Below are 24,786 nucleotides of genomic sequence, written 5' to 3' on the forward strand. Positions count from 1 at the left end.
CAGGTTGCTCTTGTCGTAGTTGATGATCCAGCCCAGAGAACAAAGCAGTTGCACCACCCGATCCACCGCTTATAAGGCCTGGGTCTGCAACTTTGTGCGAATGAGCCAATCGTCCAGGTAAGGATGTACCAGAATTCCTTCCCGATGCAGCGTTGCCGCTACTACAACCATTATCTTCGTAAAAACGCGCGGAGCCGTCGCCAACCCGAAGGACAGAGCTCGAAACTGAAAATGCTGACCCAGAACCTTGAAGCGCAGAAAACGTTGATAATCCCTGTGGATCGGGATGTGAAGGTAGGCCTCAGTGAGATCCAGGGAAGCGAGGAACTCCCCTTGATGAACCGCAGCCAATACCGAGCGGAGAGTTTCCATGCGGAAGCGGGGAACCCTGAGAGACAAGTTGACAGTCTGGAGATCCAGGATGGGGCGGAAGGTACCTTCCTTCTTGGGTACCACAAAATAGATGAAATAATGCCCCCGACCCAGTTCAGAGGCGGATAACGGCACTATCGCCCCCAGGGAGAGGAGGCGGTCGAGGGTCTGCCGCACGGCCCTTCGCTTGAGGAGGGACCCGCATGGGGAGAAGAGGAACCTGTCCCTGGGCACGCGGGCAAAATCCAATATGTAGCCGTGTTTTAGGATATCCAGGACCCATTGATCCGACGTAATCAGGACCCACTCTTCGTAGAAGAAAGCAAGCCGGCCCCCTATCCGAGGAGTCAGCTCGGGGGTCGGCCTGGCATCATTGTGTTGATTTAGAAGCGGTGCTCGACCCTTGGCCCTCTTTACTGGGCCTGCACCCTCGAAAGGACCGGTTACAGGTATGAGAGCGAGACGAAGGAGCCCGAGGCGATTGCTGCTGTCTTGCAGACTGGGACCGGCGCTGGTTCCGGGACTAGTTCCTGGAGAAACTGAACGACCTTGCGGAGCGGGGCCTATCCTCCGGGAGCTTGTGCACCGCATTCTCGTAGAGGGATTTGATCCAGATCTTCTCCGAAAAGGAACTTGCCCTTAAATGGAAGCGACCCTAGCCGGGTCTTAGACTAGGCATCCGCCGACCAGTTGCGGAGCCACAGAAGGCGACGGGCCGAGACTGCCGCCACCATTGACCGGACTGCACCATAGGCCACCACGGCCTCCAATCTGTCCGACTGCTGCGCCTCGGCCGCTGGTAAGTCCTGCGAAGTGAGAAGTTGTTGTACCCAACACAGCCCTGCTCGCTGTGCTAAGGAACTACAGATGGCTGCTCTCATCCCAAGCGCCAAGACCTCGAAGACCCTCTTAAGATAGACCTCCAGCTTCCTGTCCTGCAGGTCCTTCAACACCGTGCCACCCGTCACCGGAATGGTTGTACGCTTTGTGATCGCCGAGACCGCTGAATCCACGGCCGGGACCTTTAGCAGCTCCAGGAACTCAACCGGGAGCGGATAGAGCTTCTCCATCGCCCTACTGACCCTGAGCGTAGCCTCCGGGGTGTCCCACACCCTAGAGATCAATTGTAAGAAAGTAAGATGCGTAGGGAAGGCCTTAGACATGAGCTGAAGGCCTGCAAGAAGCAGATCCCCTTTCCTGAACTTGGGATCCGGTGCGATCGGATCCAGAGGAGCATCGATGTCCATCTCCTGCAGGATATGGGGAATCAGGTCATCCAGTTCTTCAGAATGAAAAATACGAAGCACCCTTGGATAGTCACTCTCCACCTGGGATGCCAAGGTGGGGTCATCCCCGGTTGGATCCGGGAGAGGTCCCTCCTCCGGAGTGTGTAAACCCCGCGTAGACCCCGCCGGGTCACAAGAGGGACCCGGCCGCTCGCCCGCTGGCTGACCACTGTCCCGAGGGGAGGGCCCCCCAGCGGGAAGACCGTGCGTGCCAATTTGGAGGGAGGAGGCCCCATGGGAAAACCCAGGGGCAGATTGCTGCTCTGGAGAAAGGCCCTATGCATGAGGACCACAAATTCCGGGGAAAACGTGGGCACCCCCAGGGGAGGGCCAGCCGGGGTCTCCCCCTCCGAAAGGCTCTGTTCCTGTGCCCCAAAAGGCGCTAGAACCGGTGGCGCCGCTGTGGTCGGGCTCCCTGTCTCCTGATCTGACATGCCGGCATCATCATCCGAAAACAAGACGGCCGCCGTTCCCGCGCTCTGCGGGAATGGGACCTGCCGCTTGCAAGCCGCGCGGTCCTCCCCGCGGGCTCCTGTGCCATCTCCCGGACTAGAGCTGTCTTCCCCCGCGGGGAGACAGCTCGCGCAACAGCCAGCTCTCCTGCCGGCCACAGCCTGAACAAGCCGCTGCACGCGGCATCACGAGGCCCGGGGAGAGGCAGGAGCAACTAACAGCGGCGGGAATCCCTGCGTCTGCCGGGCTGAGCGTGCGACCGACCCCCCCACACACACACACACCGAGCGAGCCGCTGAGGAATCTGGCCTCCCAGCGGCTAGTGGCCCCGGTGAATAGTGCTTCGCGGGGCTGTGGGTCGGCGACGAGCAGCGGAAGCGAGGGGGGAGAGATCAGCACCACTGATATTTATTTTATTTATTTATTTTATTATTTTCTATACCGGCTTTCACGACCAAGGGTGATATGCACCCCCGCAAACCGGCACGAATCCAAAGGACCGGCAAGTATATCTGAAAGGAACCTTAACAACCAAAAATAAAAGCCAACACTTACCCTGACCGGCCCAGAAGGACAGAGGGTAGGGAAAACAGGAGGGAAAAGACAAGAAACAGACCTGCCCACAAGTTCCCCCCTGCTCCCTCAGCAACAGCTTACTCAGCTGCCCTGTTGTATCGTATATCTTTTTTTTTTTTTTTTAACTTGATCCCTCACAGAAAGAACAAGATCTAGAAGCCTAAGCTCCTGTGCTGGGGACTACCAGTCCCCTGCTCACATCTGCTGGAGTCAGAAGATACTGAAGATTGAGCTAAGGGAGGTGAGGTTATATAGGACCTCCCGCCGAGCTTTTTGTTCTGACTCCATCTGCTGGACGGGGGACATAACCCACCGTCTGGACTGATCCTGGTACGTACAGGGAAGGAAGCTGATATCTTGACATGACAATGGCAGATCCCTGGTATAGCTGTGTACTGCACAAAGAATGACACCTGCCATACCCGACTGCACATGCTGCGCTCCATCATACTAACTCCCAATGGAGTGCAACGATGGCGTTCCTAGTATTAACGGGGCTCTGACTATGGCACAGTGGCCTTCTATGACGTCGCCCCCATGGTACCCCCCAAACCTGATAACTCTCCTCGATGCTGAACATAGCCCTTGAAATTACATTGGGAATGGTTCACCACAGTTTCCCCTCATGGAATGGCAGCAGTGAAGTCCATGGTTACCAATGATGCCCATAATGCTCTGTGGTAGTGTCTGCAGCATCAGACCGCATCCACTGGTGCCCACCATGGTGACTGTGCCTGTAGGGCACATAGCGCTGTCGCGCTCACCAATGATGGATCGTATCAATAGCACCAAATGATGCTGTACCCAGGGCTTTGACGGCACTTGTCTGTGTCTTGACCAGTTCAGCAGTATATAGCGTCATCCCCAGCACCCCCCGGTGCCCACCATCGATAGCCCAGTGGCACCAATACAGTCTGAAGGCATCAGTGGACCAATGGTACGGAGGATGCCAGAGGCGCCTGCAAGCAGAGGCTCTGCAGCCCCAACCCGGCCCTGACATGCTTCATCAGTGGCCAAAGAAACTGATAACTCCAGTGCCTCTGACTGTCCCCCTTGGCTCACCTATATGTCCAAGGGCGTCGATGCTGCAAGCTCGATGGCATCCCTCGCCAGCAGCTGTGGTTGCAATAGCCTCGACAGCAGGCCTAGTGCTCATTAGCACTGATGGTGCACGAACCCAGGTGAGGCCCCCTGATGGCTCCCCAATCCCAAGGCTCAGGGCACCAGAGACCAGCAGCATCAATTGTGCCCGATAGCTGAAGGCCAGTAATGGGGCAACATGATACCCTTGGTGCCCCATCTGGACACAGCAAAGGAGCCTTGAAGACACCGGACCACTGCGCCTGGATACCTCGGCACTCCAGGGTGCTTTAAGTAGATGGCCCAAGTTCATCCAAAGCTGAAAACCCTGTCTCCCGAGGACTTCAGTGACCCTCGATGGTTCTCAGGAGCCCCAGCAGTCGATGACCTCAAGGGAAACTAGGGAGCTAAATGGCAATCCCAGTGCCTTGTTGATGGTGATTGACATCGACAAAAGTGGCAACAAATGGCATCGAGGCTATGCACATCGATGGCATCGAAGGCGGCCATGCACACACCTCGATGGGCTTGAGGGCAGCTCCAATGGCCTTGAGGGGGATCATGGCGCTCGATGGCAGTCCCACTCCAACACTAAGTCGGAGCTGCTGCTCTGCCACATCAAGTCCCAAGGCACTCGACTCCAATGCATCAGAACTCTACAGCGCCCACAGATGCCTATGGCACAGAAGGCCCTTATGACATTGAGAGCAGTCACTCACCTCAATAGTGTCAAGGGCACCCCGGCGCCATCAAGAGTGACCATGTCACTTAATGGCATATTGACGTGTCAGATCAGTGAACTGGTCACAAATGTGCACAGGCAACTGATACTGGGCATGGCACCGAAGGTGCAGCAACAAGCTGAGGACAGTCCACTTCAAGTTCCTCCTCAGCCTCAGGAGACAATCTTTTTTTTTTTCATTATTTATAATTTTAGATAGATTTAAAGCACAAGCTTAAAGCGATATAAAAGATGCATGAAAAGAAAGGGAAAAAGGAGGAAAAAAATCTGAGGAAAAAGGTACATGCATTGCCCTGTAAGTCAAATCCCCTATCTTCAGAGATTCCAATAACCAAACCTTATTTTATAGTAATATAAGAAAAGTAAAACATCAGAAAAAAAGATTAAGCAGAATAGCTAGGTTCCACCTTCAAGATATAAATAAATATTTATAGGCCAAATATTACACAGGTTCTGTAATAGATGACCCTGCCATTGGGGGTCTAAGTTCTTTCTTAGCATCGAGAAAAGCAGTGAGTTGGGGAGGATCAAAGAAAGCATATTTATTACATTGATATTTACCAATACACTTGCAAGTGCATCTCAAGAAAAATAAAGCATCTAACTGCAAAATGGCTCGAATTAGCAAAAATTGTTTACAGCTGGAGATATCAGGAAACAATCTAACAATTCATTTTAAAAAGGAAACACAGAAGCATAGAAATGAGGGTAGAAAAAGACCAAACGGCCCATCCAGTCTGCCCAGCAAGCTCCCATACATTTTCCCATACTTATCTGTTTCACTGACCACCAAGTTCAGGGCCCTTGTTGGTAACTGTTTGATTTGAATTTCCTACCATCCCCTGCCATTGATGCAGGGAGTTGCATCAAAGGTGAAGCATAAGGCTTAATGGTTAAGGGTAGTAACCACCAAATCAAGCAAGTTACTCCGATGCTTGTTTACCCAGACTGCACAGATCAATGCTTTGTTGGATGTTTCTGAATGTAAATCCTCTTTTCCACATTTCCCCCTGCTGTTGATGCTGTATATGCATTCAAAGTAAAGTATCAGGCTTAATTGGTTTAGGGTAGTAACCGCCGCAATAAGCAAGCTACCCCCACGCATATATTTGTTTACCCAGACTGTGTAGTTCAGTCCTTGCTGATTGTTGTCTGAATGCAAATCCTCTTTTCCACATTTCCCCTTGCCGTTGAAGCAGAGAGCAATGTTGGAGTTGCATTAACCGTGTGAAGGCTTATTGAGTAAGGGTAGTAATCACCAGGTAGTAGCCACCATTCCAGCAAGCCAAGCCACCCCCCATGGCTCTTCTCTTCATTCCCATCCTCTAGCCTTTATGGATCCACAGTGTTTATCCCATTCCCTTTGAAATCTTTCACAGTTTTAGTCTTTACCACTTCCTCCGAAAGGGCATTCCAGGCATCCACCACTCCGTGAAGAAATACTTCCTGACACTGGTTCTGAGTCTTCCTCCCTGGAGTTTCAAATCATGACCCTAGTTCTACTGATTTTATTTCCAACAGAAAAGGTTTGTTGCTGACTTTGGATCATTAAAACCTTTCAAGTATCTGAAAGTCTCTTCATAAGTCATTTTATGAAAACCAGCCACCTTTTTGGCTGCCCTTCCCTGGATTGCCTCCATCCTGTCTCTGTCCCTTTGGAGATACGGTCTCCAGAACTGAACACACTATTCCAGGTGAGGCCTCACCAAGGCCCTGTGCAAGGGGATCATCACTTCCTTTCTCTTACTAGATATTCCTCTCTCTATGCAGCCCAGCATTCTTCTGGCTTTAGCTATTGCCTTGTCACATTGTTTTGCCGACTTCAGATCGTTAGACACTATCATCCCACGGTCTCTCTCCTGTGCTCCGAGCACATCAGCTCTTCACCGCCCATCAAATACACTTTTCGGATTTCCACACCCCATAAGAACATAAGAAAATGCCATACTGGGTCAGACCAAGGGTCCATCAAGCCCAGCATCCTGTTTCCAACAGTGGCCAATCCAGGCCACAAGAACCTGGCAAGTACCCAAAAAACTAAGTCTATTCCATGTAACCATTGCTAATGGCAGTGGCTATTCTCTAAGTGAACTTAATAGCAGGTAATGGACTTCTCCTCCAAGAACTTATCCAATCCTTTCTTAAACACAGCTATACTAACTGCACGAACCACATTCTCTGGCAACAAATTCCAGAGTTTAATTGTGCGTTGAGTAAAAAAGAACTTTCTCCGATTAGTTTTAAATGTGCCCCATGCTAACTTCATGGAGTGCCCCCTATTCTTTCTACTATCTGAAAGAGTAAATAACCGATTCACATCTACCCGTTCTAGACCTCTCATGATTTTAAACACCTCTATCATATCCCCCCTCAGTTGTCTCTTCTCCAAGCTGAAAAGTCCTAACCTCTTTAGTCTTTCCTCATAGGGGAGTTCCATTCCCTTTATCATTTTGGTAGCCCTTCCAGCTTTCTTAAATCCCATCTCATTCGCTCCATTCCTTCCAATATGTTCACTGATGCAGATCTTAGTATCATCTCCAAAAGAACAAACCTTACCTTCTATCCCGTCCGCAATGTCGCTCACAAAGATACTGAACAGGACCAGTCCTAACAACGATCCTTGCGGCACTCCTCTTAACACCGCTCTCTCTTCAGAGTAAGTTCCATTTACCATCACACATCGTCTTCTGTCCGTTAACCAATTTGCAATCCGGGCCACCACTTTGGCACTCACTCCTATGCTTCTTATTTTATTCACAAGCCTCCTGTGCGGAACCGTATCAAAAGCTTTGCTGAAATCCAAGTACATGACTTCAAGCGCTCTTCCTCGATCTAATTCCCTAGTCACTCAATCAAAAAAGTCAATCAGATTTGTCTGACAGGACCTTCCCCTGGTGAATCCATGCTGCCTCTGGTCCAGCAATTCTTCTGACTGTAGATAGTTCACTATTCTTTCAGCAGCGACTCCATTATTTTTCCCACCAATGAGGTGAGGCTAACCGGCCTGTAGTTTCCAGCCTCCTCTCTGCTCCCACTCTTGTGAAGCAGGACCACCAGCGCTCTTCTTCAATCACTCTGCACCACTCCCATTTCTAGGGATCTATTGAACAGGTCATGCAGTGGACCCACCAGCACATCTCTGAGCTCCCTCAGTATCCTGGGATGAACCTCATCAGGCACCATGGCTTTGTCTACTTTCAGTTTTCCTAGCTCTTCCCATACATTCTCCTCTGTAAACAGAGTTTCATCTACTCCACTCCCCTCCAGTTTCTAATTTTAAGAAATAAGCATAATATACACTCAAGTTGACACACACAAGTAGAGATGGCAATGAAGGGTAGGTATCCACACATGCACTTTGTTGATTGCAATTTGTGTCTGTATAATAGTCAGTGAGTTTCTTAGCTCTTGAGAAATCCTTGTGCATTTCATCCAGGGCTACACTGACTTTGGTGGTTACCGAAGCATGGGAAACACAAAAGAAGTGTCAAAGGATCTGCGAGTAAAAGTAGTTCAACTTTATAAATCAGGAAAAGGATATAAAAAGATATCTAAAAGATTTGAAAATGCCAGTTCATTACTATTAAAACTGATCAAGAAGTGGAAAATTATGGGTTCTGTTAATAACAAGCCATGGTCAGGTAGACAAACAATGATTTCAGACAACTGCCAAGAAAATGTGTCAAGATGCAAAGAAAAACCCACGAGCAACTTCAACTGAAATACAGGCTTCTCTGAAACAAAGTGCTGTGGGTGTTTCAGCAGGCACAATGAGAAGTTACTAGAACAAAAATGGACTGCATAGTAGAATTGCCGGAAAAAAGCCATTACTGCAATACCACTACAAAACAGCCTGTTTATAATATACCAAGCAGCACCTAAAGAAGTCTAAACATTTCTGGAACAAAATAATTTGGAGTGATTAGACCAAAACTGAACTTTATAGTCATAACCATAAATGTATGTTTGGAGAGGAGTCAACAAGGCCTATGAAGAGAAGCACACCAGCCCTACCATAAAGCAAGGAGTTGGATCTCTGCTGTTTTGGGAGTTTGTGAGATACAGCAGCACTGGGAATTTAGTCAAAATTGATATAACAGGATGGATGCAGCATCTTATCAGAAAATACTGGAGGAGAATTTGCATTCATCAGCCAGGAAGCTGAGCATGGGGCTTTCCAACATAACAATTATGCGAAACGTTAAGGCCAAGCCAGCCCCTCAAATGGCTGGAGCAGAAGAAAGTGAACGTTCTGGAGTAGCCATCATAATTGAGCCGGAGAACTCAAATAAGCAGTTCATGCCAGACAACCGGTTTACAGAATCTGAGGGTTTTTACCAAGAGAAATGAGCAGCTTTACCACGTGAGAAAATAAAGGGCCTCATTTACAACTATAACAAAAGAATGCAAGCAGTCACTGATACAAGAGAGGGCAACACGCAATATTAAAAACTAAGGGTATGCAAACTTTTGAACAGGACTTTTATTATTTCCTTTATTGCTATGGTTTAATGATTGTGCTATTCTGTGTGCATAATAGTTTAATTTTTTTTTTAACTTTATCTTTATTAAGTCTTAATAATCACAAAGCTAAAATACTTTGACACAGAAATGCGATTGAGAAAACAAATTACAAAGGATAAATCAAACAAGGGAAACTCTCTCAATCTTAACAGACCACAATCATTGGGGGGGAGGGGGGGGGACAGAAAATGAGATTAATTAGAAATCAAACATAAGAAACTGCACTGCATGAGACTGATACTAAATCCCAACTATTATTAACTCTGCACTATTAATTTAGATTGGTTCTGGAACTAAAGATGATAAACTAGGTTCAGTAAGAAACTTTTTAGAATCAGTGAAGATTCTAAGCTACTCAGGGGCACAGAACACATAAGAATTCTGTTGGTACTTAACCACACATTTACAGGAGAATCGGAACAGAAAAGTGGCCTTGAGGGTTTACTGGCTTATAGTCAGGAAACCCTTCTTCCTTTCTTGGGTGGCTCAAGCCAAATCTGGGGAAAATTCTAACATTTTGCCCCAAAAACTGCGCATAGTTGAAAAATACACCTTCATAAGATCTTGCTCAGTAAAAAAAAAAAAAAAAAAAAGACACCAAAAAGTGTTGAATGCTCCGCCACCTCGTACTGAGAAGATTGCAAAATTCAGTCAACTCAAGGTTAAAAGGATTCTGGACATTTACTTTACTAGTACAGGTAAGAAAGAGCAAGTTGTTTTCCCGTAGATAGCAGATGAATTAGCCATGCTGTATGGGTACATCCTCCGTACCACTAGGTGGTGGAGCTCTCAAAGTCTATCAAAGACTTTTAGCTAGGTACTCCCCTCCCTCCTATATCACCTCAGGCTCCTCGGTCAGTATCAAAGCAAGGTAGGTATGCTAGAATTGCCTGGGGAGGCGGGCGGGTCAGCATGGCTAATTCATCTGGTATCTATGGAAAACATCATTTACGGTAAGCAAACTTGCTCTTTTCAGAAGATAAGCAGCTGAACTAGCCATGCTGTATGGGAGTCCCCAGCTGACATATTGAGCAGTTTGTATGTGTCATAAAAATTTTTTTTTGCTCAATACGAGAACAGTGGTGGACAGTTCCTATGAAGGCAGTATTAGATTGGCATTTATGTACTTCTGTAGGACCGTCCGTTCTAAAAGGGGATTGTCACAGCCTGTTTGTAAACAGAGGTGGGATGTGAAATTGAGCGGCGATGACCCTATTGTTGGTACATCGATGTCTATGAGAAGAACCTGATGGAGAAAGGCCATCCAGGCTGACAGTGCTCGGCTGTGATGTGCCCTTAGGGTTGCAGATGTCGTGTCCTGTGCACACGCTAGAGTGTGTTCTCTTGGAGGCAGTGTATATTGCATTGAGCTAAGTATTTCTGCTGTTGCTTAGAAGTTGTGTAGAAAGCTTCTGTTCTTAATTCCTGTCTGTGTTTTAATTTTAATTATAGTGTGTGTTTCAGTTCTTGATAGTAAGATATTATTCTAGTAAGTTAATTTTGCTGTCTGCTGCATAAGTTGAAAAAAAGAAAAAAAAAAAAAAACCCCCACCCCCCCCCCCCCCCCAAACCAAATCGCTCTCCAGCTTGTAAACTGTTTAAGTCTCTCTGTTTTGGAATTAGCTGGCATAAATAAGTTGTTCAAACAAAAAATTGGGGCATAAAGACTTTTTTAAAACAATTGACCAAAAGCAAGGAGCCGTCCAGAAGTGCCCTGCTTTGCCCAGCTTGTCCCAGGCTTAACTGTTTGACTCCCTCCCACCCTGCCCCTCTACCCACCCACCCCTGGGGCTTGTTTTCTAATAAAGACTGCCTAACGTACCATTGGCGGCAAGATAAATTAGTGCATTGGTAAAAGTCAAGAAAATACAATTCACAAATTACCATGATGAGGACTATCCAATGTAACTGCTGTGGAGCCTTTATTCTGAGGGAAAGCATCTGGACACTTAGAGCTTGCCCAATTTGTGCACAACTCTCTTCCTTGAAAAAGGAGCTGACTGAGATTAAAGATCAATTAGCTTCAATTAAAAGTAATACACCCACATTGCATTACTCAGAACATAATTCCCCAATATCACAAATAAACCAGGAGTCAAGAAAAGAAGATTCATTAGGCTCAGGTAGGACCCACAGTCACCCATTCTTGACAGATGGGCAGCCAACAGGTACACCCCCCCCCCACTCAAACAGGTCATTAAGTTCTTTAAAATCCAGGAATACAGTGGGCTCAGGTAGAATTAGACCTGTGATGAGGAGACACACAATGTACCAAATGCAAAAAGAACAACAAGCCATCTCTATATTAAAAACTGAAGAAGTTCTTGAGAAAAACATTGAAGTGTTACCAGAAATGAGAGAAAAAACACAATGCATGCAGAATATCAAGATCCATAACCAAAAGAAAAATCTAATTCAGATGAATAACTCTGTCAACAGTGGCACAACTACAAAAAGAGAGAGTGAAGTGAATAGCAAATCTCAACTAATATCTTATAAGGAGTCCAGGAAAAGCAATAACCTTAAAGAGAGTACCTGGAAGGCTATGACCACAAATGCTCATAGTTTGGGAAATAAAATCCCAGATCTGCAGGCCCTAATGGCTGAGGCAGAATTGGACATTGTTGCTATCACAGAGACATGGTTCACAGAATCTCATGATTGGGATACAATACCAGGCTATAACTTGTTAAGGAAGGACAGAGAGGATAGAAAAGGGGGAGGTGTGGCTCTTTATGTCAGAAACAACATCCAAGCATCTGAGCTACAAGGAAGTTGGGGTAAGGAAGAAGCTCTATGGCTCGACCTAAAAAAAGATGACGGAGCGTCCATTTATATTGGAGTGGTTTACAGGCCTCCAAACCAAAAGGAAGAGCTGGACAGAGACCTGGTTGAAGACATCCATAAGATAGGTAAGAAGGGAGAAGTGGTGATTGTGGGAGACTTTAATTTGCCAGATGTAGACTGGAAAATCCCATCTGCAGAAGCTAAAAATAGCAGAGCGATAGTGGATGCCATGCAAGTATCTTTGTTCAAACAAATGGTGTTGGAACCCACCAGAGAAGGAGCTATACTCGACTTAGTGCTCACTAATGCAGATAATGTCTCAGATGTCCAGGTGGGTGCCCACCTCGGCACCAGTGATCATCAAACGGTATGGTTTAATATCACTAAAAGAATAGGGAAAAGAACCACAAAGACCCGAGTTTTACAGTTCAAAAACACAGACTTTGAGGAAATGGGGAAGTACCTGGAGGAAGAACTTAAAGGATGGGAGAACGAGAGAGATGTGGATCAGCAGTGGACCAATCTAAAAGGTGCAATCACCAAGGCAACTGCTCTATATGTTAGAAATGTAAAGAAAAGCAAAAGAAAATTGAAACCTATCTGGTTCTCAAAGGAGGTGGCTGACAAAATTAAAGCTAAAAGAACAGCATTCAAGACATAAAAGATCCCAAAGGGAGGAACACAAAGAAGAATATTTGTATCAACTGAGGGAGACAAAGAAATTAATCAAGTTGGCAAAAAGTCAAGCGGAAGAGAGGATTGCCAAGGAGATAAAAAATGGTGACAAAACATTTTTCAGATACATCAGCGAAAAGAGAAAGATCCAAAGTGGTATAGTGAAATTGAAAGGTGGTAATGATCAATGTGTGGAGGGAGACGAAGAAATGGCAGAAATATTAAACGAATACTTCAGCTCTGTGTTCACTAAAGAAGACCCTGGAGAAGGACCATCTCTACACAACAAAAAACTGGTGGGAAGTGGAATAGATGAAAATCCTTTTACAGTAGAAAATGTGTGGGAAGAGCTAAAGAACCTGAAAGTGGACAAAGCCATGGGGCCTGATGGGATTCATCCAAGGATATTGAGGGAGCTCAGAGATGTTCTGGCAGCTCCGCTGTGTGACCTGTTCAATAGATCCCTAGAAACGGGAGTGGTGCCGAGTGATTGGAGAAGAGCGGTGGTGGTCCCGCTTCACAAGAGTGGGAACAGGGAGGAGGCTGGCAACTACAGACCGGTCAGCCTCACTTCGGTGGTGGGAAAAGTAATGGAGTCACTGCTGAAAGAGAGAATAGTGAACTATCTACAGTCCGGAGAATTGATGGACCAGAGGCAACATGGATTCACCAGGGGAAGATCCTGTCAGACAAATCTGATTGACTTTTTTGACTGGGTAACCAAGGAATTGGATCGAGGAAGAGCGCTCGATATAATATACTTGGATTTCAGCAAAGCTTTTGACACTGTTCCGCACAGGAGACTGGTGAATAAAACGAGAAGCTTGGGAGTGAGTGCCGAGGTGGTGACCTGGATTGCAAATTGGTTGACGGACAGAAGACAATGTGTGATGGTAAATGGAACCTTCTCTGAAGAGAGAGCGGTTTTAAGTGGTGTACCGCAAGGATCGGTGTTGGGACCGGTCCTGTTCAATATCTTTGTGAGCGACATTGCGGACGGGATAGAAGGCAAGGTTTGTCTTTTCGCGGATGACACTAAGATCTGCAACAGAGTGGACACGCCGGAAGGAGTGTAGAGAATGAGACGGGATCTAAGGAAACTGGAAGAGTGGTCGAAGATATGGCAGCTGAGATTCAATGCCAAGAAGTGCAAAGTCATGCATATGGGGAGTGGAAACCCGAATGAACTGTATTCGATGGGGGGGGAAAGGCTGATGTGCACGGAGCAGGAGAGGGACCTTGGGGTGATAGTGTCTAATGATATGAAGTCTGCGAAACAATGTGACAAGGCTATAGCAAAAGCCAGAAGAATGCTGGGCTGCATAGAGAGAGGAATATCGAGTAAGAAAAGGGAAGTGATTATTCCCTTGTACAGGTCCTTGGTGAGGCCTCACCTGGAGTACTGTGTTCAGTTCTGGAGACCGTATCTACAAAAAGACAAAGACAAGATGGAAGCGGTACAGAGAAGGGCGACCAGGAAGGTGGAGGATCTTCATCGGATGACGTACGAGGAGAGATTGAAGAATCTAAATATGTACACCCTGGAGGAAAGGAGGAGCAGAGGCGATATGATACAGACTTTCAGATACTTGAAAGGTTTTAATGATCCAAAGACAACGACAAACCTTTTCCGTAGGAAAAAAAAATCAGCAGAACCAGGGGTCACGATTTGAAGCTCCAGGGAGGAGGATTCAGAACCAATGTTAGGAAGTATTTCTTCACGGAGAGGGTGGTGGATGCCTGGAATGCCCTTCCGGAGGATGTGGTGAAGACCAGAACTGTGAAGGACTTCAAAGGGGCGTGGGATAAACACTGTGGATCCATAAAGTCAAGAGGCCGCCAATGAAGAGTGGGTGACTCACCAGAATGATGGCTACTGCCTGGAGACCATACCCTTATTCAATAAACATACACATGCTTACTGTGACTCCAACATCGTTCTAGCTTCAACAGCAAGAGGAAATGTGGAATAAAGGATCTGCACTCACAAAGGGGGGAGTAGCTGGCTTGTTACGGCGGTTACTACCCCAAACCAAATAAGCCTGTTACTTCAATTTCTATGCATATACAGCATAGTTCTCTGCTTCAACGGCAGGGGAGAAGAAAAAAGGGTTCACACTCACAAAGCAGGGAGTAGCTGGCTTGTTACGGCGGTTACTACCCCAAACCAAATGTGCCTGATACTTCACTCTCGATGCATATCCAGCATGGCTCTCTGCTTCAACAGCATGGGAGAAGAATAAACTGATACTTCAAGCATATCCAGCATAGCTCCCTGCTTCAACGGCAGGGGAGAAGAAAAACAACCAATAAGGGCTGTATAACATAGTCTGAGTAAAACAAATAAGCATGGGTGTAGCTTGCTTATTGCGGCGGTTACTACCCCTAACTAATCAAGCTAGATATTTCACTTGGATGCAGCTCCATCACTGCTTTCTACATTAATGGTGGGGGTGGAAGGGAAATAGAACCAAGAGCTAAGAGAAACAGATAAGTATGAGAGAAAAAAGTGTGTGAAGCTTGCTGGGCAGACTGGATGGGCCGTTTGGTCTTCTTCTGCCATCATTTCTATGTTTCTATGTATGGTGGCTGAACTGTGTAGAGTATATATGCTTGAGGATGGAGTACTTCGTTACCCGACACTCTTTCATGTTTAGAAAGAGTGAAAGAAACAGGTGTGAAGGTCTATGGGGTGACCGTGTGCACTGTATATGCTAGCCCTGGTTGCAATCCAAGGTGCATGACATTTCATCATTGGCATGAGGTCTTGGATGACGGTGTGGTAAATGTGAAAAACTGGAAAAAGCGTTGTCAGAATTCCACTGGTTAGAATACAAGGTCACCTTGGTGAAATTGAAGATAAGGATGGTAGTGAGATAATGGTGGAAGTCACTTATTTTCCTTATAGAATTTTAAAGCAAACCAAGAAAGCACCTCCTATGAGAGGTAGAGGTGACAAGTATCCAAAGGTGTAAGGCGAAGCTTCGGCTTGTGGAGAAGTACATTAATGTCTCCCGGCACCTGTGGCATATGCAAAGGTGGATGTAGGTTCAATACTCCTTTTAGGAATCTGGATACTAAGGAAGGATATATCAAGCCCAGCATCCTGTTGGAAACAGGATGCTGGGCTTGATGGACCCTTGGTCTGACCCAGTATGGCATGTTCTTATGTAGGTCCACAATTCCATTCATAAGCGAGCACTTTCGACTGCGGGTCCGCTCCATTGGAATTCGCTTCCCCCAGACATATGCCAGGAACAATGCCATCTCTCCTTCAGAAAGAAACTGAAAACCTGGCTGTTCACACAAGCTTACCGTTGAAGGAACCTTTATCAACCAACATTGACTCTCACCCTCCGACCTCTTCCCTAACTCCTCCCCCCTCCCCGTCTTAGTCCCTGCCCTGCCACCCCCCCCCCCCCTGCTTACCTCTCCATGTTTCCTCCTTCCACAAGATATATTATGTTAATAATCGCCTAAGATAAATCTACAGCCGAGCTCAATCTGTTTATGTCTCGCTACTCTATTGTTTTTCATTGACTATTTTATCACTCTCCAGTTGTTATCGTTTAAAATCTTTCCTGTCTTCCAGCTCCCATGTTTTCGCTCCCTGTTTAATGTAACTTTACCTTCTATATAGTTAATTGGTTTCCCCCTGTTCTATTGTAAACCGTACGATAAGACCTCGTCTTGAGTATCAGTATAGTAAAAGAATCTAAATAAATAAATAAATATGTGCCAAGCAGCAGCGCATCCGGCGTATATGCTGATATCCAGTGCGCCCGGCGTCTGTGCAGAGCCTCGGTGCGGTCTGCGCTCGTGCTGATGACTAATAGGTCTCGGCATGTCTTTATTGTTGGCGCAGCGCCTCTGTGGACCGGTTTGTGCTTTCTCTGTTGGCGCATCGGTGCGCACCTTGATGCGCTCCTTCGTGCATCGATTGTGGATGCCAGGGCGTGCCTGTTAGTGGGCCAATTCGTTGATTTTTTTTTTTTGGCTCACCCAGTGCAAGTTTCAACGTGCCGGTGTACCTGGCACACGCTTTCACATACCGGTTCCCACGATGCAAAGTTAGGCGTGCCGGTGCGCCAGCTCTTCCGGCGCATGCGGCGGTTTTTTGGCACTTCGGCACACTGAAGGGTGATTGTTACTGCGCTCCAGCGCAGTTATTGGCGCTCTTGGCGGCAATCCAGGTAGTGCGCCGGCGCCCACTGTGATGGCTTAGCACCCTGGCAGCAGTATGGAGTATGCCTTGATTTTGGCGCTATTTCGCTCAGCAGACCGGTGAGTACATCAGTGGCTGCGAGCACCCCCCCCCCCCCCCCGTCTCTACTTGGAGCCAGTTCATGTAAAAAAAAAAAAAAATGGGAGGGTGACCGAGGAGACACTATGTAATTAGCAGTCAGCTGTAAGGAGGGGGGAGGGGGATGCCCAGAGATGTTTAGACCTTCTCGTAAGGGCAATGTCTTGAAGAAATAATTTTTCTTTTTTTTTAATCTGGTTTCTTCTTTATTGTTGTAATATCCATGGATGTTGATGAATCCTTTCAAATTATCTTTTATTTTATTTATTTAAGAGAAGTAAGAGCTCCACGCACTCTGTTGTGCGGAAAAATTCAGACTGAGAAGCCTGAGGTGATCCTGTCATGATATAGGAGGGAGGGAGTACCTAGCTAAAAGTCTTTGATAGACTTTGAGCTCCGCTACCTAGTGGCACGGAGGATGTACCCATACAGCATGGCTAATTCAGCTGTTTATCTACGTGAAAAAGAAAGACTTTTGTAACTGAGGAAAAAAAAAGTCTGGGGAAATACCTTCTTAAAGTAAGACAAGGCATTTCACCTGTAACATGAGAAAAATTGATTACTCATTGATTCAAATATCTATTTTCAGTAAACTCTACTATTCGGGACATACTGCCCCGTTCCTGAATCAAAGAAGCTGAACTGTTTGGACCAATTTAACTTAAGACTTGTAAAGCAGCAATTTTCCCAGCAGTCTCCTGATGAAATTTATCATTATCAGTCAATAAAGATTCCAATTTTCAAGCTATAGAGTCAACTTTCAAAAAACATTGAGAAAAGGCAGTTCCGAATTGTGCCATTAGATCCCCCATGGTTTCTAATGTCACAGTCTCTGGCTTAGAAAGTGACACGCAAGCACCGCCAGAAGTCACACCTGGAGTTACTAGAAGGGAACTTTCTCCACTGAAGAACCTGGGACTTCAGCAGGGGCTGGCAATGGCTTCTATCCCGATGAAATCAAGGAAACACTACCGAACTCACTCTCCTTCGGAGACCCCACCACCACCGGCTGCAACATTGACATCATCAGTCATCATCAGTCGGGGACGCCAGCGCTTTGGAGGAGCGGCTCAGCTGAGCCGGAGGGAGCCAGTCATCGAGGGGGCTGAGGGATGCCTCCTCCAGGGCCGAATCCATTGCTCCACTAGCGGACACGGCAATGCGTGTTCCCCCCAGCATGCAGGAACCACAAATCCATCAACACTACGCTGTCCGAAAACAAATGAAGGAAAAACACCAGAAAGCGTCCGACAGCATGGAGCACTCATGCGGCCACCTTGCCCCCATAATAGTTTAATTTGAAACACATTAAAAATAAGACATGTTTGTCTGATCACTCAAATTGCTACACAGCTTACAAATTCTACCAGGAGTACGTAAAGTTATGAGAACAATTGTGTGTGTGTGAGTGTGTGTGAAGGGCCAAGGGGCAGGCCCACCTGTAATAAGACTACCCATCACTTTGTATTCTGATGACCCAAGGCTTGGAACTGCTTTAACTTTCTTAATCCCAATGGACCTTTTTATATTTATTATTTAATTCAAAGCCAACAAACAGCAGCCTATCAAAAAAAGAAACTTGGCACTTCCTAGGTATTGGCACCAAAACTGGTGTGCATAATTATTACTGCAAATATTAATTTTCTTTATTGTCTTGTGCCTTAACTATCAATGTGCGATAAATCCCTACCAGAAGTCTGTCACCATTTTATGATTTCTACAAAATGTATTACCCTTACTTCCTGTTACTACTGAAGTTTCTGATTTCCACTCAAAAGAAAAAAATTTAGACTTTTCTTATTATCCTCCTATTCTCCCTTGGAAGAAAAAAAAATAAAAAGGAATTCCAAATGTTACAGATCAATCTCAGCTAACATGGAATTAACCTGAGCCTCCACTCCATGATGGGTAAATGTTCTAGCCTAACCTTTGCTCCATGGGCCAGGATTGCCTGGAACAAAACCTAAGATATGGGATGGAGGCCAGTGGAATTGGAGCTTGAAACATATTGTCATATCAAATATGACAAAGACAGAATATAAGGGTGCTTTAGGAAGGTTTTCTATGAAGTCAGACTAGTTTGGTGGCAGTGAAGAAATAGAAAGAATTACAGCACAATGAGATTGCATTGACCAGACTTGTAGACACAGCCAAGACTTGAAATGCTAAAAAAGTATGTTAAAGGTTGACCAGTATGTTAAAGGTGAGGATTAAGTTTTGTTTCTGCTTTCTGGGATCAGTTTTCAAGAAATCATAAGATTTGATTTTTGCAAGTCATAACATGAAATAAAATTATAATGACAACCAACTGGAAAATGTTATGTGAACACAAACTAGCCCATTGGTGTGTAAGATTAGAAATGATGTCACAATGAACCGAATGTAACAGCTCAGAAGTGCTGAACTGGTATTTACTCTACATTGCTTGGTAAGCACTGCTCCTTATAAGATGTCTTATAATAAAAGGATTTTTCTCTTATTGGCTATTGGCATTCAGTGTTTACTAGCACCCCCAAAAGGAGGAATAAGACCAAGTACCACCAAACAGATACAAGAGGTTGTGAGAATCCCTGCCACAAAGAATTCAAAGTGCACAAGAGAAAGTGGATGAAATATAAAAAGCAGTGCAATAGATGGGTGAAAACAGAGTGCTGGATATACCAAACTAAAACAAGAAAATAAGACTGACAATTTGAAATGATATAAAACAAACCTTGCACACATACTATTCAGCCTATCCTATTTCAATTAGGAACCATGTGAGACCAACCTCATAGGTTAGTCTCTCACATGTCAGCAGTAAAAGCTGCCACCTGGGCACAGATGCTCACACTGAAAAGGAACTATTCTGTAAAAAAAAATATAAATAAAAATAAACACCCTGAAGCAAAAATGGGCAAGCACAAAAAATACCTCAAACTAGAAACTAAAAATTAAATATACAAACAATGGCATTTTTAAAACATCAGTTTATACACTGAAAGCAGAAGACAAGAAATCCACTTTAAACTGCAACTAATTTTTTCTTCTTAAAGAAAGAATTTAGAGAAGAATCCTACAACTCTGTATGCCTGGTACTCGTCTCAGTTTATTAAGGTATCTCTTGTTTATATTCATTTCTATACTTCTTAGACATCTACAACCTTGGATACCCTTCTGGCAGCGTTTCCCAATGGCAGACTGCTGTGCCTTCTACCTGATCAGCTGTACTACAGAAGTTTCCCACTGCCCGATGCTCGGATCCAGGCCAGCACCCGGGCTCTGCTCATACAGGCTCAGCCGAGCACACTGGTTAACTCGTGGTTAGACACATCTTTTGGATCTGTGTCCACAACCCTTTATGCTATAAGGGGATTAGCACGTCCAAAACACATGTCCACCCCCTGCCTCCCACGCAAAGCTAATACCACTCATCACATGCAAATGCATGTTGATGAGGCTATTAGCTATTCTCAATTCCAAAAAAAAAAAAAATGTGCCCGATGCGCACATTTTTACCCTGAGAAATTAACACCTGCCTAGAGCAGTCAATTTTTGAGCAGCCCAAAAAAGTGTACAGAAATGCACAAAGTACTGCTTTTCTATACTTCCTCCGACTTAATAGCCTGGTGATATTAAGTTGGAGGAAAAAAAAAAAAAAGAAAAAGGACAATCAAATTTTTTTTTTTTTTTTTTTTTTTTAAACGTGCCGGAGGTCAGGTTAGGAAAAGGGACACTCAATTGAAGGTCCATTTTTCTAACTGACTCACAGCCTCTCTCTCCTGGGTGCCTGCTGCAGAGGAGGTGCTAAGAGCACACAATTTCCCCTAGCACCTCTTTTTTACTGCGGCACCCAATTTAAATATTAAATAAGGCGCCCCGGAGAGGATGATTGAGCACCTGCTCTCACAACACGCGCCAATCATGAATGCCTGTTTTCCCCGTGCCGATACTGCATCAGCCTGTTAGTATTTGGCAGCAACAAGACAAGACACACCAACAGTGGCTCCTTTCTGAGTACAAGTAGTTATGTGTGCCTCTTCTTCCTAGATGAGCAGCATGCAGGGCATGATAGAGTCCCATTTTGTGCTGCACCTCCTCATCTACTTTATTATGAGTCTCCTCTGAATGCTTCCAGTCTCTTTCCTAGCTCCAGGCTGAATGAGATAAGGAGTGTGCACACCGAGCACTGGATGGGAGTTACACGGAGCACTAGGAGTAGCAACAGTGGAGGAGCTCTAGCAGCCACATGCAACAGCTAAGGTAACTGACTGAGCCGGCTTCTCCTTTATCCTGCAAGTGATTGCAGAAGGGTTCCAGGCATGTCTGCCCCCTCTCTCCCTTTATTTTAAAATCTGGAAGTGAGACAGGTGGGGCTGTTTAGCCACGGAAGATGGCGTGCCTTGGGACTGAAAACGCTGGAAAACAGCGACTGATGGCCCCATACAAGTAACAACTAAGGGCCGAGTTTACTAAGGCTCTTTTATATTCTGTCTCTATGGGGGGGGAGCTTGCATCAAAGCCCTAAATGAAACAAAGAGTAAATGAGAATAAAATCAAAACAAACTGAAATGTTGAAATGGTAGAAGAAGAAAAAAAAAAAAAGACACAGCCAGTTACCCCACCTGCTGCATTCATTATCCGTGTTACTTATGGGCTCTCCCTACTACAACAACATAAAAGTGACACTAGGACTATCAGGTGACTATTTGAAAGCAAGAGTAAGGTCATTTTCCCTAATGAAGCCTGAGAGAGCTGACATTTTTGACTCCAGCATGTAACCTTGCCTGGAAATCCTATCAAAACAGCAGCTGCTGCTGTTTAGGGCAATATTGCTATACAAGACACCCCCTCCCTTCTATGCCACAGGATGATCTACCAGTTTCACATTTCCAGGAGACTTCAACTTTCAATTAATGCACGTTGGAGATCAAATCTGTTACCAGTGCTCCTTTCTGGTATAATACAAGCGAGAGAGAAAAAAAGTACTAGCCAAGCGGGATGTGCTCTAAATGGTATTGAGAAGGTAATTCAGCTCTCATAAAGCAACCACGATGCAAATAAAACCTGTTTCTTGCAGGCAGAGAAATCAGCAGGCTGCTGGCCAGATTTACCTCTCATCAACTTACTATAATTTGGTCCTTAAGAAAAGGCTCGTATGAAAATGAGAAGATACTGAATTTCACTAGGATGAGAAGCAGAAGAAATTATGTACTTCCCTAAGCAGAAAATCTGCACCAAGAGTACTTCCTGCCATGTGGGTCATCCTTAGGGGTAAAACAAATTAAAAAAAAAAAAAAATTTACCAGAGGAAATCAACAATGAACTAAACAAAACAAAAAAGGAAGTAGAAAGCATGCTAATAAAGTATTTTTATATACCACGACACGTTGGGAACATCTCCTCGGTTATGGGAAAGAGACTTTTCATCTGTGTGTTTACTGATAATTACCGAATCCTGGTCATTTTCAATAGTACAGGTGCCAGGTTGAACACACGAAGACTTAGCAATATTTCAAGTACCCAGCTTAGGGTAAAGCGTCAGGGCTAGCGGCCTCACACGCAGCACAAGAGAGCAAGGGCAGCCCTGCCTGCAGCCGCAGATAGCAGTCGCCCTCCACAATGATATCCAAGGACCACCCGACAGTAATACTAGTAGGTGGGCCCAGATCACGAAAGACCAGCCCCCAAAGCTTAGAGACCATCAGTGACTTTTCGGGGACTTTATCATGCCTCTGGACAGACAGACAGACAAGATGACTGAATCGGCCCATAAGCACTTTAAGAGTTGAAAAGAATTAAAAATTACACTTTTCTGAATAAAACTTTTAAAGGTCTCTTTCCCATAACATCACTGCAAAACACACTCCCTTTTCTATAGAGCAGGGATCGGGAACCAATGGCTCACGAGCCAGATGTGGCTCTTTTGATGGCTGCATCTGGCTCGCAGACAAATCTTTAATAAAAAAGTAAAAATCTAATAAAAACCCCCACCCTCCTGACGCCCCCCAAGACCTCCAAAATTAATTTACTACAACCCCCCCCCCTCCTGACCTGCCAAAAGTCCCTGGGGGTCCAGCGGGGGTCCAGGAGCGATCTCCTGGACTTGGGCTGTCGGCTGCCAGTAGTCAAAATGGCGCCAACGGCCCTTTGCCCTCACTATGTCACTGGGGTTGACCAATGGCGGTGGTAGCCCCTGTGACATAGTAAGGGCAAAGGGCCGTCGGCTGCCACTAATCTAAATGGCGTCGATGGCCCTTCGCCCTTACTATGTCACAGGGGCTACCACCGCCATTGGTCAACCCCAGTGACATAGTGAGGGCAAAGGGCCGTCGACGCCATTTTGACTATTGGCAGCCGACAACCCAAGTCCAGGAGATCGCTCCCGGACCGCTCCTGGACCCCCGCTGGACCCCCAGGGACTTTTGGCAGGTTTTGGGGGGGGTCAGGAGAGTAGGGGGTTGTAGTAAATGAATTTGGTAGGTCTTGTATGGCTCTCACGGAATTACATTTTAAAATATGTGGCGTTCATGGCTCTCTCAGCCAAAAAGGTTCCCGACCCCTGCTATAGAGCATGAAATAATTAGGTACATTTACAGTCTGTGTAATGGAACACCATGTGGGTTCCTGTTGTACTTTATTAACACTTCTGGATTACAAAGTTCCAACTGAGATGCAAACAGAGCCAAAGTAAAACTGCTCTAAGTAGATCATAATGGTTTCTCTGGTCCATATACACATATGCATTTCTTTCTTTCTTTCAACAATTTATATTTCGCTGATGCACCATTCTCAGCAGATTACAAAACATGGCTAATATCAACACACATTTCACTGACAATATAAAACTACTTGCTTACTTTACACTCTAAATACATCCTGCATAAGGAACCCAGATAATCAAGATAAAGGCCATAAACTAGAAGGAAGCTTTAGGGAAGGCCAGAGCTAAAAAAAAACCAAACACACAGTTTTAAGACCCTTCCTGAAGCGGAGCATATCACACTTGGTTCTCAGCTCATCAGGGAGCATGTTCCATAAGCTAGTGCTTCCCAGCCCTGTCCTGGGGACCCCCCAGCCAGCCAGGTTTTCAGGATATCCACAATGAATATGCATTAGAGAATATGCACTGCCTCCATTACATGCAAATTCTCTCATATGCATATTCACCTTGGATATCCTGAAAACCCGACTGGCTGGGGGGTCCCCAGGACAGGGCTGGGAAGCACTGAGCTAGCGGCTGCTGTGCTGAAAATACGATTCCTGTCAATCGAACCTCACTCAGAGGTAGAATCTCCAATAAATGCTGAGAGGAGGATCAGATGCAACAGGTTGGTACTTCCAAAATCACTGCCGCCAAGCAGGAGGGGCACAAACATGAAGGGCCTTAAAAACCTTCAGCAGCATTTTAAACTTTACCTGCCAACTGATGGGAAGCCGGTGCTTAAAAAATACGGTCATGCACTGAAGTTCAAGTCATAAGGCGAGCCGCCGAGTTCTGCATGAGCTCAAGAACCCAGAATTGAGAACTGGGGAGGCCGAAGAACAAAACATTGCAGTGGTCCAATGATGACAAGACAAAGGCTTGTACAATAGTACGAAAGTCATCAGGACTAAGAGGAGGCTTTAAGAGGCACAACAGGCAAAGTTCGTAGTAAGATGACTGTACAAGCTTGTCAATATGAGGCTGCCTAGACAGGGAAGAGTTCATGATAACTCCCAAATTGCATGCTCTTAGTTGGATTGGCAGAATATGTCCTTCAAAAGAGATGGGAATGGGAACGCCTCTGGCGGCTTCCACACCAGAAGCACAATTTCTGTTTTTCTGATGTTGAGGGCTAACCTGTTCTGCAAGTACAACTATTTATACATTTTTTAGTTAACAAAGATAATTTGCTTGTATCAGAAAAAAAATTGGGTATTTTACAAAATTAAGATACCGAGAAAGGTATATTACAAAGAAAATACATTGTAAATATCCAATCCAAAAAAACAGAGAAATAGAAAAG

The 24,786-nt window shown here is 45.5% G+C and overlaps 1 protein-coding gene across 1 annotated transcript in view; it reads right to left on the reverse strand.

The window, feature by feature from the left end:
• Positions 1–24,786, reverse strand: part of DOT1L (DOT1 like histone lysine methyltransferase) — a 590,530-nt gene that overhangs the window by 512,735 nt on the left and 53,009 nt on the right.

Source organism: Rhinatrema bivittatum, chromosome 8, assembly GCF_901001135.1.
Source record: "Rhinatrema bivittatum chromosome 8, aRhiBiv1.1, whole genome shotgun sequence".
Taxonomy (NCBI): Eukaryota; Metazoa; Chordata; class Amphibia; order Gymnophiona; family Rhinatrematidae; genus Rhinatrema; species Rhinatrema bivittatum.